Below are 17764 nucleotides of genomic sequence, written 5' to 3' on the forward strand. Positions count from 1 at the left end.
GGGCTATGCATGCCTATGCTCAGGGTGTATGAATCCTCTGGGTCACCATGGCAGTGAAAGACCCTTTGTACTTTATAGGGGGTGTATATAGCATCAGTCTCTAGGGCAATGTGTGAATTAGAAAAGGTGCTGTGTGTACCCATGTGTAACCGCCTTACTGTTGAATGGAGCAAAACTGTACAGCAAACAGCCTCAGGATGTATGTAGAGAAACTGGAACGTAAGGTTGTAGGTTTCTAACCTGTGTTATGGTTGATCATCTCAGTAGTGACTGGGTTTGGGACTGGGACAGGCAGCTGCTCTCTCTCTCTGGATACAACATGGTCAGAATGTTTTCAGAGCTGGTGTTCTAATTGCAGACTCCCAGCCCCTCCTGCCTGCACTGCAGCTGCAGTTCTTCTCCTGGTGCTGGCACAACACTGCTGCAGTCTCTTGTTGCCAAAGAATGGATCTGAGCTTTGTTAGTGAAGCAGGGCTGTGTATTGTCTGTGTATTTTGTTGGTAAGTATGCGTTGTAGCTGTTTTTTTCCCCTTTATTATCCATAAAGTTGAATTATTCACAACCAATTTCACTCTAAAGAACTCTCACATGTACATTTAAAAAAATAGAAACAAGGCTTCACTTTCATTTCATTGTGTTCTAATCTTTACAAGGGTTTGTTCTTCGGCTCCTGAGATGCCTTTGACTTATAACGAGAAGGTTACCTTGTACCTTCTAATTGACTCCCTTATTTGACAGCCACTTCTCAGCTCAGTAATTATATACACAAGTAGCATGCTATCAAAATGTACTGTTAAGTATATATATGTTTTTAAATTCTTGCAGCTTATCTGCTTGGGAAGAAATTTCTGCACTATAGATGAGAACTTCAGTAGCTAAATTGTCCTCCCCATCACACTGAGCTTCTCCAGAGTCCTTGTAGATGTTCAAGAATAATTCCAAAATACCTTAGGAATAAGTGTGTGTATGGGAAATTGGTAATCACGGCCTGAACCTCAGCTGAGAAAAGTATTGGGTCAGCTGTGAGAGCACAGGTGAGAGTAATGTAGCTGTGCTCCCGGAAGGGGTGGAGCTTGACTCCACCTCCTCTAGACCTCATTTAAGGGCTGATCACCACTAAGGCAGCATCTCTTGGAGATTGCTCATCGATGGAGTTTGCCTCAGCATTTCCCAGTGAGGGCATCCATATTGGAGAGTTTTTCCCTTATAAATAACCTTTTGAATATCTGCTATCAACTTTGTATCATTCCACCTTACACTCATACATTTCAGAGCCCAGTAATTAATAAGTCTTGTGAGCAGTACAGAGCCACTGCCAGCTCTCACGGTATCCTATGAACATTAGCAATGATCATCCCTATAAAAACATGCACATTTTGTTAACGGCTGTCATTTATTTCAGAGCACTTACTGCTATCAAACATCAAAGACGGTTTAATTAAGAGCTTAAATTTTTTATGCTGTGAAGTAGAAATATTTATGAAAGACCTTATCAGAGGCAGAATATTAAAACAAAACAGGTGTTTTAACAGAAACACAAATAAAATGTCTAAAACATTAAAATGTCTAAACATTAAAATAAAATATTAATTATTAATTGTGGTTCTTTTAATTCCCATTGAATTGTCTTCCAAAGATTTTGTGTCTAGCAAAGTATATGGCTCTGCAGTATTCTCTTATCCTACCTCTTGGCCTTCCTATTTCTGTCCTGGGGTGCAGCTGAATATATTATCTGCATCTTCAGGAAAGTTCTTGGATCAAATTGAGATGAAGGTTGTAAACTAATAGAGCCAAGTGTCTGAATTCCTTTTTAAGTGCACTGTTGGAAGAGATGACGTTGCCATTTCCTTGGCACGAGCAATTTTTCTCTCTTAATGTTAGTATTTCTTCACTGTTGAAGATACCAGCCCTGAGAAGTTCATTATGAACCCTTTGGTGGTCTGTAAAATCGTATGATGCTTTCTAGCTCTGGCTCACTTTTCTATTGCTAGAATGAAATTGGATGCAGTTGTCTCTCTGATGTAGCCTAGGCTTCTTGCCCAGCCTGGTTAGGAGGTATCTGTGAGACTGGAGAAGAATGTGAGTCTGCAATGTCTGCCTTGGACAGGCAGGCTGCTTGGTGTGGCAGATCCTTTGACGGTCAACACTAGCTTTACTTGTCTTTTGAAACTTAAAAGCTTCTGTGCCTTTGGCTTAGAGCAGCCTCTAGGCTGCCCCAAATTTCTCATTTCGTTGCTACTGCCATAAGGTTGTCCCCCCTGATGCTTGAATCTACTCTAGCTGGAAAAGCATTTATTTATTTATTGTATGGAAAGTTGGTCTGTCCTATTAAGAGCCCCACTAGCTGTGAGGTGGACTTGAAGTGTCTGCTCTGCAGCAGATACGAGTGCAAAAGGAATGAGCAGAACACCCTTTTGTGAAGCTTTTCCACATCTCTTTGGATGAGAAGGAGCAAAGTGGTGCTGCTGCTGCATCTGGAAGTAATTGGTCTTGTTGCTGTCATGGTGAGCACCTTCACTTGCGGGGAGGGGGGAAAGATGTGGATCATGGTGCAAATAAGAATGGAGGCTGAAAATCTGGGAAAGAAGAGGGTACCCACATGTGGGGCAGAGCTTTTCCTGAGGGCAGACTTTGACTTTTGCCTTTTGTTTAGAGCTAAGTGCACATGGTGGAATGCTTGTCTTGGGGCTTCAAGGCTATGCAGGTAAACCTAATCTTTGTTCTATTTTTGTTCGTGATATTGTTGCAAAATTTAGTATGCCAGGTAAATATTCTCTGTTTCATTGATCTGTCATCCAGGTCTATTGTAATCGACTGCGAAGTGACTCTGTTTTCTCACTCCAAACTCCTAATGGAGCTATTCACATTTTTCCAGCAACTGTTGTTCAACTCTGTGGGTGAACTTGGTTGGCAAAGCTCCCACTGGTTGCAGTGGAGGCCAGATTCCACATATGCTGTTTCTCTGCTAATTAGTGGATTTATGATTTTCCCCTTTCCAGTCCTCTTCAACAATTAAAGGAACTGCAGTGAGTGCATCTCATGCTGTCTACCGCTTAAAAGAGCGAGGGAAGGAATCAAACTCATTAAAACATATTTATTCTTTGTGATGTAAATTTGGTGACTTAATTCAAGGTACTGAATGGCGAGTGAGGTTGCCTACCAGCTTTGTTGAGACTGCAGTATGTGAAAACGAGTTACCTCAAACACTGAGCGTTCCAGTAACTTCAGCTGTGAGCGGGTTTATTGTAGCTCTTTGATGAAGGGCTCAAAGCTGTGCGTCCGGTGCTGGCTGTGATAGTGATCCTCCTGTCTTTGTCTGAAGTTACCAAATAAATTGGACTATTGGTTAAGATTCTTGTGGTCTTTGGAGTGGCAGACCATATTTTCCTTAAATCTTCCCTTTGGGGAAGTGTTTACATGAATGCTTTGGATTTATTTTTTTTTTTTAATTATTTTTTTGATAAGGTCATCTTAACTTTCAAGTTGTGAAAAGATTAAACTTTCTCCTGTTTCCTAGCGCACAAAATCCTTGCTTACTGAAAGCTGCAAAGAAAGCATCATGACTCAAAACATGGCACAGCTCTGGTGTCACTGGTGAGTGGAGGAGAAGGAAATTGGCTGTTGTCAAAGCAGCCGCTATTTGGGTAGAAATAAAATAATGCTTTCACCTGAAGAGTTCCCTCTAGCTTGTTTTCAACTGCTCAGTTCGTTCATCTACTTTAATTTGGCCAGTAAAGCGATGTGTGAAAATGATGTGCTAGTTCAGAATCATTTATCCTGTGAATAACGTGCTCAAAAGTCCCTAAGGATGGCATTAACCTTTATGTTGATGCAAGTGAGGAGCTTTGTGTGATTTCTTAGGCTGTTGTATGCTAGGTGTGAACCAAGTGCAGCTGAACATAATTCATCATGTAGCAGAGTAATTAAACAATGTTTTTGTAAGAGAAGCATAGCAAAGATGCTCCCTCTGATGTAATGGTGCTATAATTGCAAAATATTATTGTTTTTTCATCTTGCGTCTACTTTTTAAAGCTTACTGATTATGATGCTCAGACTGAAAGGTATTCCTGCTTCTTCCTCATCTCCCCTCTCTGCTGCTAACTAAAATGCAGCTCTCTTTCTAACTACCCATCAGCACTTGCCTGACCAGCCAGAAGACGCTCTTTCTTGTCTTGTAATACCTTGATTCACATCTTGCCAGATAATCAAATAAAGGAAAGTCTGTTGTGCAGTGCAAGCTATTGATCATCACCTTAAGATCAGTAAAGTCGGCCAATGTTGTGGGAGAAGTGATCGCTAATAGGAATGGGAGCAGTGTGCTGAAACCAAAGGGTCATTACGTGTGCCTGCAACTCCCTTCTCATGCCCTTGTTTTTATCGCAGAGGGCTTTACTCATTCCTCGAATTTTCTGAATGCTGTATTAAGGAAGTACTTTCTGCATGAAAGAAGGCTGTAGAAATCATACAATCACCAAGGCTGGAAGAGATCATCCATTCCAGCCATCCATCTACCACCAGTGTTTCCCCACTAAACCATGTCCCTCAGTACAACATCTAAATGATTCTTGAATGCCTCCTGGGAAATGTTGCATGTGGTGGAAGTAAATTCCTTGTTGGAGTTGCCTGTATTTGCCCTGCACATCTCCTGAGTGGTGGTGTGCCATAGTAACAGGAAGGACTGCTGCTCCCACTTCAGCGCGGCATGTCAGAGATGTGTGCTGTAGGATGTACTGCTTCTAGCAGAAGATATGGCAGTACCTAATTAGCCAGCAATTATCTAACGTATAAATTAGCTAGAGCAATAGATTCACAACTGCTGCTTCTACATATGGTGTCAGAGATCGCTGTGAAAGGCTGCTCTGAGCTGACTGGTCTCTTTTCAGAGGCTGTCATTAAGGGAGGTTCCATTCTGGTTTCTGAGGCTGGAATTACGGCCCTATGCTGCATAGTAGGTGAGCAACTGCAATTTCCTAGGAACCTGTTCCTGCCTTCTGTGAGCTGAGAGTTTTCTTTTCAGACTCTTCTGGGCTGCCAGTGTTTGTGAAACTGAAGAACATCCCTAGATGTGGGAATACTTAGGTGTTGTCAGAGAAGTGTGTTCTTTGTACCTTGTGGACTTCTTAATGGGCATGGGGGGAAGCCCTCGCTGTTCTCTGTCATTTTGGTTCCAGAGGAGCTAATTAATGAGAAAGGGAAAACTGCCCAGACAAATAGAACTGGAACTGAATTCAAATGGAAAATTCACTTGGGGACTTCCTTCTACTTTCTCTTAGATTCTGGAGAGCATTGAGAGATGAAACTTATTCTATAATGCAACTCAACTAGAGCAGTGAATGCTAAACTGTCTGAGTATGTGCTGACTGTGGAACTTTAGTGGCTTGTTGATCTGAATGGCTGCAACCTTTAAATGCGGGTTTTTAACTACTTGAATACTTTGTGAAATCACATCCTTTTAAAACTACAGCTTTACAGGAGTTATGTTTTATAAGAGTAATCTAAGTATTACCTTTTGAGAAAGCTTGCTGTTCCTATGTCATTAACAGCTGCTTCTCTTGATCTTCCTTGTTGATGTTCTTGTATGACATCAGCCTTTCTCATTTTAAATTTCTCATATTACCTTCTGTAAAGCACAAACAAGCAGCTTGTATTTTGAAAAGAAGAAAAAGTTCTACACTCCTTACTTACAATTTGGAGAGTCTATTTCAGATGTTCTGTGAACAGAGAAAACTAAATTTAACAGTGCTAGTAAAACAGAGAAGCTCCCAGGCACGTAGACAGTGTACCCTGGGTTATAAATATGTGCCTGAGACTTATTTCAGAAGAGAGAACAGTATGGACTCCTTTGCAGTTCCACAAGAAAATTACTGTGGCCAGTGGTGAAGGATCCAGCTGGCATTTTGATTGACTTCAGATGAAACTTGCATTCCAGGTTTTTATTGTAGCTTATGCAAGCTGTCCAAGTACTCATAGCACATCCCCATGGAAAACAAAAGATGATGTATGTGCAGCTTGGTTTTGTTGCTACAGTGAATACATGTGCAAGCTTAAAAAGGAGAAGAAACAGTGAATGGTTGGGGTTTGGAAACATACAGTTTAATAGGAATAGTCTGAGTTGTGCAGGGTTTGTTTGCTTTGATGGGTTGGGGTTTTTTTGGTCATGGTGTTGTGTGTGTTTTGTTCTCAATATATCATTATGGTGCAAGGCAGCAGAGGGTTTTAAAGTCATAATCTTGCCACTTCTTTCATGGTTGTTCTAATGCTCCGAGTTCTTTCCAAAGAATCTAAGTTCTCTGCCCCAATCCCTCTCACTCTGTTCAGCAGGTGGTTCCATGCACCCTCACAAGGGAGCAGCTGGTGTCAGGTACAGCTTGGGGCATGGCTCCAAACACCTGCACAGGGGAAGCTCACTTGCCTGGTGCTTCAAAAGAGTCAGCTGAGTCATTTAAAGGGTTTTTGGCTTAATGTCATATTGATCTGTCTTCATTCTCCTGTCTGCAGAAGCTGTCCAGAGTTGATTACTTTCCTGAAATATCTTTGTTAGTCTTCAGAAGCACAGATGAGCTGGTACCTTTACAAGCTACAATTTGCTTAGCTAGCCTTGAAGTTCTCAGTACTGTTCAGAATGCAAAGTAATCTAGGGTCCTATGGATAAAGCACCACGTGGTGGTGTAATTAAAACTGTGTGTATATACAGTGGGGCCAAACTGGAGTTTCACAGGCAGTTCTAATTCTGGCATTTCTTGATTTTTTGAGTGCTTGGCTTAGCAATAAAATGCTGTTTTATTGTGGTTTTTGGATGTAATTGAAAATATATTGGGAGATGAGCAAGTGAAGTAGGAAACAACACAAGATAATTACAAGCAGATCTTCATTTCAAGCAGAGAAGTTAATCTTCCTTTGGGCTCTTGGGCCTGTTTTAACAGGGTAATTAGCCATAGACCCTGTGGCTTTTGACTCCCAGTCCCAGCTTAAACCTCTACATCCTAATAAACAAGGATGCGCAGCTCTGAGACTGGGAGAAGCTGTCAGAGGCACACATGCATTATGCATGTTCAAACCTGGGGACACCAGCCTGAGTTCTGCTGGACGCTGCTTGCTCAGCAAGAACATGTGTGCAACTGGTTTTGGTGAAGCAAGGAGCCTCAAAAGCACTTCTGTTCCTATGAGTGGATGAACTGTACCAGTCCTTGTTTTTCCTTTTCATTTACGTTATGTTTTAAATGTGAAAATACACAGTCATAGCTGATTTTTAGCCTGTCAGCTGTAAAGCCAATTAGTTTGATTTCTCCTTTACCTCTCTTCACACTTTGTTTATGGGTCATCATGTTCAGCCCTTCTGGTTCCTTTACTCTCATTGGACAGGCATTTCCAGTTGCGAGTGCTGTTTGAAACTCCTTTCATTAAGTATCTGGTGCAAATGGTTATTTCTGTCATTTGAAAGCAGGTCCTGCCTTTCAGAAGCAGCCCCTTCATGTCTTCTTGTTCCCTTCTGTTGACTTCTAAGGCTCAAATACCTTTCAGTGGTCTCCTTCAGAAGGTATTGGAAGGGAGCTGGGTCTCTGGCCACTGTTCCTGCTACGGAAAGGAAGCTTATGGAATGCAGTAGCAGGGGTGAGTTCTAATGTCTGCCAATGGTTTGCTGACCCATTTCTGCTGATCAAATCCAGCCCTTTTAAAAATGGAATGGACCTGACAATGGGAGTATAGCTGTCCTGGGCAGAATTGTATGATTAGCAGACCACATAGCTACAATCTGTGGTGCCAAACCCTGCTGGATCACTCTGAAATTCTGTCAGACTGTTTTTTGTGGGCTTTTTTTTAAGCACTTGCAATAAGAATTAATTTTAAAAAATCGCTATGGCTAACTTCTGACAAGTCAGAAAGATGAACAGTGAATCCAAGCCCTGAAAACTGACAGGGCAATCTAACAAGGTAGATGAATGCTGTGCTGCTTTCTGCTTCTCATGAGCGATCACAATCCTGCTACTGAACAGCTGCAAGAAGCATCGATGAAACTCAAACACATGGCACATCGCTCTGGTGTCGACTGTGAGTGGAGGAGAAGGAAATTGGCTGTTGTCAAAGCAGCCGCTATTTGGGTAGAATAAAATAATGCTTCACCTGAAGAACGTTCACTCTAGCTTGTTTTCACGCTCAGTTCGTTCATTACTTTAATTTGGCCAGTAAAGCGATTGTTGTTGGAAAATGATGTTGCTAGTTCATAATCCATTTATCCGTGATAACGGTGCTCAACAGTCCTAAGGATTGGCATTAACCTTTATGTGATGCAAGTGAGGAGCTTTAGTGTGATTTCTTAGGCTGTTGTAGTGCTCGGTGTGAACCCAGTGCAGCTGAACATAATTCATTCCATGTAGCAGAGTAATACAACAATTGTTTTGTAAAGAAAGCATAGCAAAGATGCTCCCTCTGATGGTAATGGTGCTATAATTGCAAATATTATTGTTTTTTTTCATCTTGCGTCTACTTTTTAAAGCTTACTGATATGATGCTCAGGACTGAAAGGTATTCCTGCTTCTTCCTGCATCTCCCTCTCTTGCTGCTAACTTAAACAATGCAGCTTCTTTCGTAACTAAACCCCATCAGCTACTTGCCTGACCAGCCAGAAGATCGCTCTTTCTTGTCTGTAATACCTTGATTCAACATCTTGCCAGATAATCACAATAAAGGAATAGTCCTGTTTGTGCAGGTGCAAGCTATTGATCATGCTACCTTAAGATCAGTAAAGTCGCCATGTTGTGGGAGAACGTGATCGCTATTAGGAATGGGAGCAGTGTGCTGAAAACAAAGGGTCATTAGTGTGCTGCAACTCCCTTCGCAGTGCCCCTTGTTCATTTACATCCGCAGAGCGCTTTACAACCTCAATATCCTCGATATTTATAGAAAGACCTGCTTATAAGGAAGTACTTTCTGCAATGAAGAAGGCTGCTAGAAACTCAACAATCACCAAGGCTGGAAGAGATTCATCCATTCCATCCCTCCACTCTTACCGACCAGTGTTTCCCCACTAACCATGTCCCTCAGTACAACATCTAAATGATTCTTGAATGCTCCTGGGAATATGTTGGCATTGTGGTGGACGTAGAATTCCTTGTTGGAAGACTTGCTGTATTTGCCCTGCACATCTCCTGAGTGGTGGTGTGCCATAGTAACAGGAGGACTGCGCTGCTTCCCACTTCAGCGCGGCATGTAGAGATGTGTGCTGTGGATGTACTGCTTCTAGCAGAAGATATGGCAGTACCTAATTAGCCAGCAATTATCTAACGTAATAAATTAGCTAGAGCAATAGATTCACAACTGCTTGCCTTCTACAATATGGTGTCATGAGCTCGCTGTGAATAGGCTGCTCTGAAGCTGACTGGCCTCTTTTCAGAGGCTGTCATTAAGGGAGGTTCCATTCTGGTTTCTGAAGGCTGGAATTACGGCCGCTATGCGCATAGAGGTAGCACTGCAATTTCCTAGAACCTGTTTCCTGCCTCTGTGAGCTGAGAGTTTCTTTTCATAGACTCTCTGGCTTGCCAGTGTTTGTGAAACTGAAGAACATCCCTAGATGTGGGATGACTTAGGTTGTTGTCAGAGAAGTGTGTTCTTTGTACCTTGTGGACTTCTTTAATGGCCAATTGGGGGGAAGCTCTCGCCTGTCTCTTCATGTTTGGTTCCAGAGGAGCTATTATATGAAAAAAGGGAAAACTGCCCAGACAAATAGAACTGGAACTGAATTCAAATGGAAAATTCACTGTGGGGAACTTCCCTACTTTCTCTTAGATTCTGGAGAGCATTCGAGAGATGAACCTTATTCTATAATGCAACTCAACCTAGAGCAGTGAATGCTAAAATGTCCTGAGTTATGTGCTGTGTGAACTTTAAGTGGCTTGTGATCTGAAATGGCTGCAACCTTTTATACATGCGGGTTTTTAACTATCTTGAATACTTTGTGAAATCACATCTTTTAAAGACTACAGGCTGGTCAGCTGTGAGAGCACAGGTGAGAGTAATGTAGCTGTGCTCCCGGAAGGGGTGGAGCTTGACTCCACCTCCTCTAGACCTCATTTAAGGGCTGATCACCACTAAGGCAGCATCTCTTGGAGATTGCTCATCGATGGAGTTTGCCTCAGCATTTCCCAGTGAGGGCATCCATATTGGAGAGTTTTTCCCTTATAAATAACCTTTTGAATATCTGCTATCAACTTTGTATCATTCCACCTTACACTCATACATTTCAGAGCCCAGTAATTAATAAGTCTTGTGAGCAGTACAGAGCCACTGCCAGCTCTCACGGTATCCTATGAACATTAGCAATGATCATCCCTATAAAAACATGCACATTTTGTTAACGGCTGTCATTTATTTCAGAGCACTTACTGCTATCAAACATCAAAGACGGTTTAATTAAGAGCTTAAATTTTTTATGCTGTGAAGTAGAAATATTTATGAAAGACCTTATCAGAGGCAGAATATTAAAACAAAACAGGTGTTTTAACAGAAACACAAATAAAATGTCTAAAACATTAAAATGTCTAAACATTAAAATAAAATATTAATTATTAATTGTGGTTCTTTTAATTCCCATTGAATTGTCTTCCAAAGATTTTGTGTCTAGCAAAGTATATGGCTCTGCAGTATTCTCTTATCCTACCTCTTGGCCTTCCTATTTCTGTCCTGGGGTGCAGCTGAATATATTATCTGCATCTTCAGGAAAGTTCTTGGATCAAATTGAGATGAAGGTTGTAAACTAATAGAGCCAAGTGTCTGAATTCCTTTTTAAGTGCACTGTTGGAAGAGATGACGTTGCCATTTCCTTGGCACGAGCAATTTTTCTCTCTTAATGTTAGTATTTCTTCACTGTTGAAGATACCAGCCCTGAGAAGTTCATTATGAACCCTTTGGTGGTCTGTAAAATCGTATGATGCTTTCTAGCTCTGGCTCACTTTTCTATTGCTAGAATGAAATTGGATGCAGTTGTCTCTCTGATGTAGCCTAGGCTTCTTGCCCAGCCTGGTTAGGAGGTATCTGTGAGACTGGAGAAGAATGTGAGTCTGCAATGTCTGCCTTGGACAGGCAGGCTGCTTGGTGTGGCAGATCCTTTGACGGTCAACACTAGCTTTACTTGTCTTTTGAAACTTAAAAGCTTCTGTGCCTTTGGCTTAGAGCAGCCTCTAGGCTGCCCCAAATTTCTCATTTCGTTGCTACTGCCATAAGGTTGTCCCCCCTGATGCTTGAATCTACTCTAGCTGGAAAAGCATTTATTTATTTATTGTATGGAAAGTTGGTCTGTCCTATTAAGAGCCCCACTAGCTGTGAGGTGGACTTGAAGTGTCTGCTCTGCAGCAGATACGAGTGCAAAAGGAATGAGCAGAACACCCTTTTGTGAAGCTTTTCCACATCTCTTTGGATGAGAAGGAGCAAAGTGGTGCTGCTGCTGCATCTGGAAGTAATTGGTCTTGTTGCTGTCATGGTGAGCACCTTCACTTGCGGGGAGGGGGGAAAGATGTGGATCATGGTGCAAATAAGAATGGAGGCTGAAAATCTGGGAAAGAAGAGGGTACCCACATGTGGGGCAGAGCTTTTCCTGAGGGCAGACTTTGACTTTTGCCTTTTGTTTAGAGCTAAGTGCACATGGTGGAATGCTTGTCTTGGGGCTTCAAGGCTATGCAGGTAAACCTAATCTTTGTTCTATTTTTGTTCGTGATATTGTTGCAAAATTTAGTATGCCAGGTAAATATTCTCTGTTTCATTGATCTGTCATCCAGGTCTATTGTAATCGACTGCGAAGTGACTCTGTTTTCTCACTCCAAACTCCTAATGGAGCTATTCACATTTTTCCAGCAACTGTTGTTCAACTCTGTGGGTGAACTTGGTTGGCAAAGCTCCCACTGGTTGCAGTGGAGGCCAGATTCCACATATGCTGTTTCTCTGCTAATTAGTGGATTTATGATTTTCCCCTTTCCAGTCCTCTTCAACAATTAAAGGAACTGCAGTGAGTGCATCTCATGCTGTCTACCGCTTAAAAGAGCGAGGGAAGGAATCAAACTCATTAAAACATATTTATTCTTTGTGATGTAAATTTGGTGACTTAATTCAAGGTACTGAATGGCGAGTGAGGTTGCCTACCAGCTTTGTTGAGACTGCAGTATGTGAAAACGAGTTACCTCAAACACTGAGCGTTCCAGTAACTTCAGCTGTGAGCGGGTTTATTGTAGCTCTTTGATGAAGGGCTCAAAGCTGTGCGTCCGGTGCTGGCTGTGATAGTGATCCTCCTGTCTTTGTCTGAAGTTACCAAATAAATTGGACTATTGGTTAAGATTCTTGTGGTCTTTGGAGTGGCAGACCATATTTTCCTTAAATCTTCCCTTTGGGGAAGTGTTTACATGAATGCTTTGGATTTATTTTTTTTTTTTAATTATTTTTTTGATAAGGTCATCTTAACTTTCAAGTTGTGAAAAGATTAAACTTTCTCCTGTTTCCTAGCGCACAAAATCCTTGCTTACTGAAAGCTGCAAAGAAAGCATCATGACTCAAAACATGGCACAGCTCTGGTGTCACTGGTGAGTGGAGGAGAAGGAAATTGGCTGTTGTCAAAGCAGCCGCTATTTGGGTAGAAATAAAATAATGCTTTCACCTGAAGAGTTCCCTCTAGCTTGTTTTCAACTGCTCAGTTCGTTCATCTACTTTAATTTGGCCAGTAAAGCGATGTGTGAAAATGATGTGCTAGTTCAGAATCATTTATCCTGTGAATAACGTGCTCAAAAGTCCCTAAGGATGGCATTAACCTTTATGTTGATGCAAGTGAGGAGCTTTGTGTGATTTCTTAGGCTGTTGTATGCTAGGTGTGAACCAAGTGCAGCTGAACATAATTCATCATGTAGCAGAGTAATTAAACAATGTTTTTGTAAGAGAAGCATAGCAAAGATGCTCCCTCTGATGTAATGGTGCTATAATTGCAAAATATTATTGTTTTTTCATCTTGCGTCTACTTTTTAAAGCTTACTGATTATGATGCTCAGACTGAAAGGTATTCCTGCTTCTTCCTCATCTCCCCTCTCTGCTGCTAACTAAAATGCAGCTCTCTTTCTAACTACCCATCAGCACTTGCCTGACCAGCCAGAAGACGCTCTTTCTTGTCTTGTAATACCTTGATTCACATCTTGCCAGATAATCAAATAAAGGAAAGTCTGTTGTGCAGTGCAAGCTATTGATCATCACCTTAAGATCAGTAAAGTCGGCCAATGTTGTGGGAGAAGTGATCGCTAATAGGAATGGGAGCAGTGTGCTGAAACCAAAGGGTCATTACGTGTGCCTGCAACTCCCTTCTCATGCCCTTGTTTTTATCGCAGAGGGCTTTACTCATTCCTCGAATTTTCTGAATGCTGTATTAAGGAAGTACTTTCTGCATGAAAGAAGGCTGTAGAAATCATGGAACCACCAAGGCTGGAAAAGATCATCCAGCCCAAACATCCATCCACCACCAATATTTCCCCACCGAACTATGTCCCTTAGTACAACATCTAAATGATTCTTGAATGCCTCCTGGGAAATGTTGCATGTGGTGGAAGTAAATTCCTTGTTGGAGTTGCCTGTATTTGCCCTGCACATCTCCTGAGTGGTGGTGTGCCATAGTAACAGGAAGGACTGCTGCTCCCACTTCAGCGCGGCATGTCAGAGATGTGTGCTGTAGGATGTACTGCTTCTAGCAGAAGATATGGCAGTACCTAATTAGCCAGCAATTATCTAACGTATAAATTAGCTAGAGCAATAGATTCACAACTGCTGCTTCTACATATGGTGTCAGAGATCGCTGTGAAAGGCTGCTCTGAGCTGACTGGTCTCTTTTCAGAGGCTGTCATTAAGGGAGGTTCCATTCTGGTTTCTGAGGCTGGAATTACGGCCCTATGCTGCATAGTAGGTGAGCAACTGCAATTTCCTAGGAACCTGTTCCTGCCTTCTGTGAGCTGAGAGTTTTCTTTTCAGACTCTTCTGGGCTGCCAGTGTTTGTGAAACTGAAGAACATCCCTAGATGTGGGAATACTTAGGTGTTGTCAGAGAAGTGTGTTCTTTGTACCTTGTGGACTTCTTAATGGGCATGGGGGGAAGCCCTCGCTGTTCTCTGTCATTTTGGTTCCAGAGGAGCTAATTAATGAGAAAGGGAAAACTGCCCAGACAAATAGAACTGGAACTGAATTCAAATGGAAAATTCACTTGGGGACTTCCTTCTACTTTCTCTTAGATTCTGGAGAGCATTGAGAGATGAAACTTATTCTATAATGCAACTCAACTAGAGCAGTGAATGCTAAACTGTCTGAGTATGTGCTGACTGTGGAACTTTAGTGGCTTGTTGATCTGAATGGCTGCAACCTTTAAATGCGGGTTTTTAACTACTTGAATACTTTGTGAAATCACATCCTTTTAAAACTACAGCTTTACAGGAGTTATGTTTTATAAGAGTAATCTAAGTATTACCTTTTGAGAAAGCTTGCTGTTCCTATGTCATTAACAGCTGCTTCTCTTGATCTTCCTTGTTGATGTTCTTGTATGACATCAGCCTTTCTCATTTTAAATTTCTCATATTACCTTCTGTAAAGCACAAACAAGCAGCTTGTATTTTGAAAAGAAGAAAAAGTTCTACACTCCTTACTTACAATTTGGAGAGTCTATTTCAGATGTTCTGTGAACAGAGAAAACTAAATTTAACAGTGCTAGTAAAACAGAGAAGCTCCCAGGCACGTAGACAGTGTACCCTGGGTTATAAATATGTGCCTGAGACTTATTTCAGAAGAGAGAACAGTATGGACTCCTTTGCAGTTCCACAAGAAAATTACTGTGGCCAGTGGTGAAGGATCCAGCTGGCATTTTGATTGACTTCAGATGAAACTTGCATTCCAGGTTTTTATTGTAGCTTATGCAAGCTGTCCAAGTACTCATAGCACATCCCCATGGAAAACAAAAGATGATGTATGTGCAGCTTGGTTTTGTTGCTACAGTGAATACATGTGCAAGCTTAAAAAGGAGAAGAAACAGTGAATGGTTGGGGTTTGGAAACATACAGTTTAATAGGAATAGTCTGAGTTGTGCAGGGTTTGTTTGCTTTGATGGGTTGGGGTTTTTTTGGTCATGGTGTTGTGTGTGTTTTGTTCTCAATATATCATTATGGTGCAAGGCAGCAGAGGGTTTTAAAGTCATAATCTTGCCACTTCTTTCATGGTTGTTCTAATGCTCCGAGTTCTTTCCAAAGAATCTAAGTTCTCTGCCCCAATCCCTCTCACTCTGTTCAGCAGGTGGTTCCATGCACCCTCACAAGGGAGCAGCTGGTGTCAGGTACAGCTTGGGGCATGGCTCCAAACACCTGCACAGGGGAAGCTCACTTGCCTGGTGCTTCAAAAGAGTCAGCTGAGTCATTTAAAGGGTTTTTGGCTTAATGTCATATTGATCTGTCTTCATTCTCCTGTCTGCAGAAGCTGTCCAGAGTTGATTACTTTCCTGAAATATCTTTGTTAGTCTTCAGAAGCACAGATGAGCTGGTACCTTTACAAGCTACAATTTGCTTAGCTAGCCTTGAAGTTCTCAGTACTGTTCAGAATGCAAAGTAATCTAGGGTCCTATGGATAAAGCACCACGTGGTGGTGTAATTAAAACTGTGTGTATATACAGTGGGGCCAAACTGGAGTTTCACAGGCAGTTCTAATTCTGGCATTTCTTGATTTTTTGAGTGCTTGGCTTAGCAATAAAATGCTGTTTTATTGTGGTTTTTGGATGTAATTGAAAATATATTGGGAGATGAGCAAGTGAAGTAGGAAACAACACAAGATAATTACAAGCAGATCTTCATTTCAAGCAGAGAAGTTAATCTTCCTTTGGGCTCTTGGGCCTGTTTTAACAGGGTAATTAGCCATAGACCCTGTGGCTTTTGACTCCCAGTCCCAGCTTAAACCTCTACATCCTAATAAACAAGGATGCGCAGCTCTGAGACTGGGAGAAGCTGTCAGAGGCACACATGCATTATGCATGTTCAAACCTGGGGACACCAGCCTGAGTTCTGCTGGACGCTGCTTGCTCAGCAAGAACATGTGTGCAACTGGTTTTGGTGAAGCAAGGAGCCTCAAAAGCACTTCTGTTCCTATGAGTGGATGAACTGTACCAGTCCTTGTTTTTCCTTTTCATTTACGTTATGTTTTAAATGTGAAAATACACAGTCATAGCTGATTTTTAGCCTGTCAGCTGTAAAGCCAATTAGTTTGATTTCTCCTTTACCTCTCTTCACACTTTGTTTATGGGTCATCATGTTCAGCCCTTCTGGTTCCTTTACTCTCATTGGACAGGCATTTCCAGTTGCGAGTGCTGTTTGAAACTCCTTTCATTAAGTATCTGGTGCAAATGGTTATTTCTGTCATTTGAAAGCAGGTCCTGCCTTTCAGAAGCAGCCCCTTCATGTCTTCTTGTTCCCTTCTGTTGACTTCTAAGGCTCAAATACCTTTCAGTGGTCTCCTTCAGAAGGTATTGGAAGGGAGCTGGGTCTCTGGCCACTGTTCCTGCTACGGAAAGGAAGCTTATGGAATGCAGTAGCAGGGGTGAGTTCTAATCTCTGACAATGGTTTGCTGACCCATTTCTGCTGATCAAATCCAGCCCTTTTAAAAATGGAATGGACCTGACAATGGGAGTATAGCTGTCCTGGGCAGAATTGTATGATTAGCAGACCACATAGCTACAATCTGTGGTGCCAAACCCTGCTGGATCACTCTGAAATTCTGTCAGACTGTTTTTTGTGGGCTTTTTTTTAAGCACTTGCAATAAGAATTAATTTTAAAAAATCGCTATGGCTAACTTCTGACGTGTTTCTTCTAGACAACTGCAGAGGAAAGCTTCTGCCAAGTCAGAAAGATGAACAGTGAATCCAAGCCCTGAAAACTGACAGGGCAATCTAACAAGGTAGATGAATGCTGTGCTGCTTTCTGCTTCTCATGGAAGTGAACATTTTTCAGGTTTACAGTTTCCTGAGTATTTAAAGCTGTTGACATAAGCATGCAATGTAGGGCTGGTATTAACGTGAGTAGGAAGAAGCTCCAAGGGTTGTCATTGCTCTGTTTTTTTTTTGCACTGTTCCTTAGGGGGCTGAAAAGTCAAGCTTAAAAGTCTCCCAATGAGGCTATTCAACCCAAAACCAGAAAAGCTGATAGTTTTATGGAAAGTTTATTCCCTTTGGCAAAATGCGTGTGTATTGAGTAACCTACAATTCAGCCCTATTTGATTCTCTGTTGGTGTTTTTGCTTGCTTTTCCCCTTAACATACTTGCTGAGAACCTACTGGGCTGTTCAATTACACTTTCCCTTTTCCTCTGTACTGGGGATAATGCTGCAATTATTCTATGAGAACACAAATATATCAAAAGGCAGTCAGCTGAAGTCCATACACCATCTTCCCCACTTTCCCTATGGGGGAAATTCCTGCCCTTCTGTTTCTTAGAGATGTGAAATATATCGTTCTGTAGGTAGCACGCTTGGCTCTCACTGTAAGACTGCAGCAATGCCAACTGATGGATATGGCCTGAAGCTGAAGGAACACAAAGCTGCTTGGTTTGTCTGCATCTGTACTCTATAAATGGAGGAGGAAGGATTAGAACTTTACACAGCTTGGAGGTGGCTGAATCTACTAAATATTGTATGACTGTCTTGGCCATCAATAATTCAATAAGATCCTTTGAGCCTAAAATGACAAAAATCTCACTTGGACAGCTGTAGCTGCAGGCGGAACAGA

This window comes from Coturnix japonica, chromosome 14 (assembly GCF_001577835.2).
Source record: "Coturnix japonica isolate 7356 chromosome 14, Coturnix japonica 2.1, whole genome shotgun sequence".
In the NCBI taxonomy this organism is placed as follows: Eukaryota; Metazoa; Chordata; class Aves; order Galliformes; family Phasianidae; genus Coturnix; species Coturnix japonica.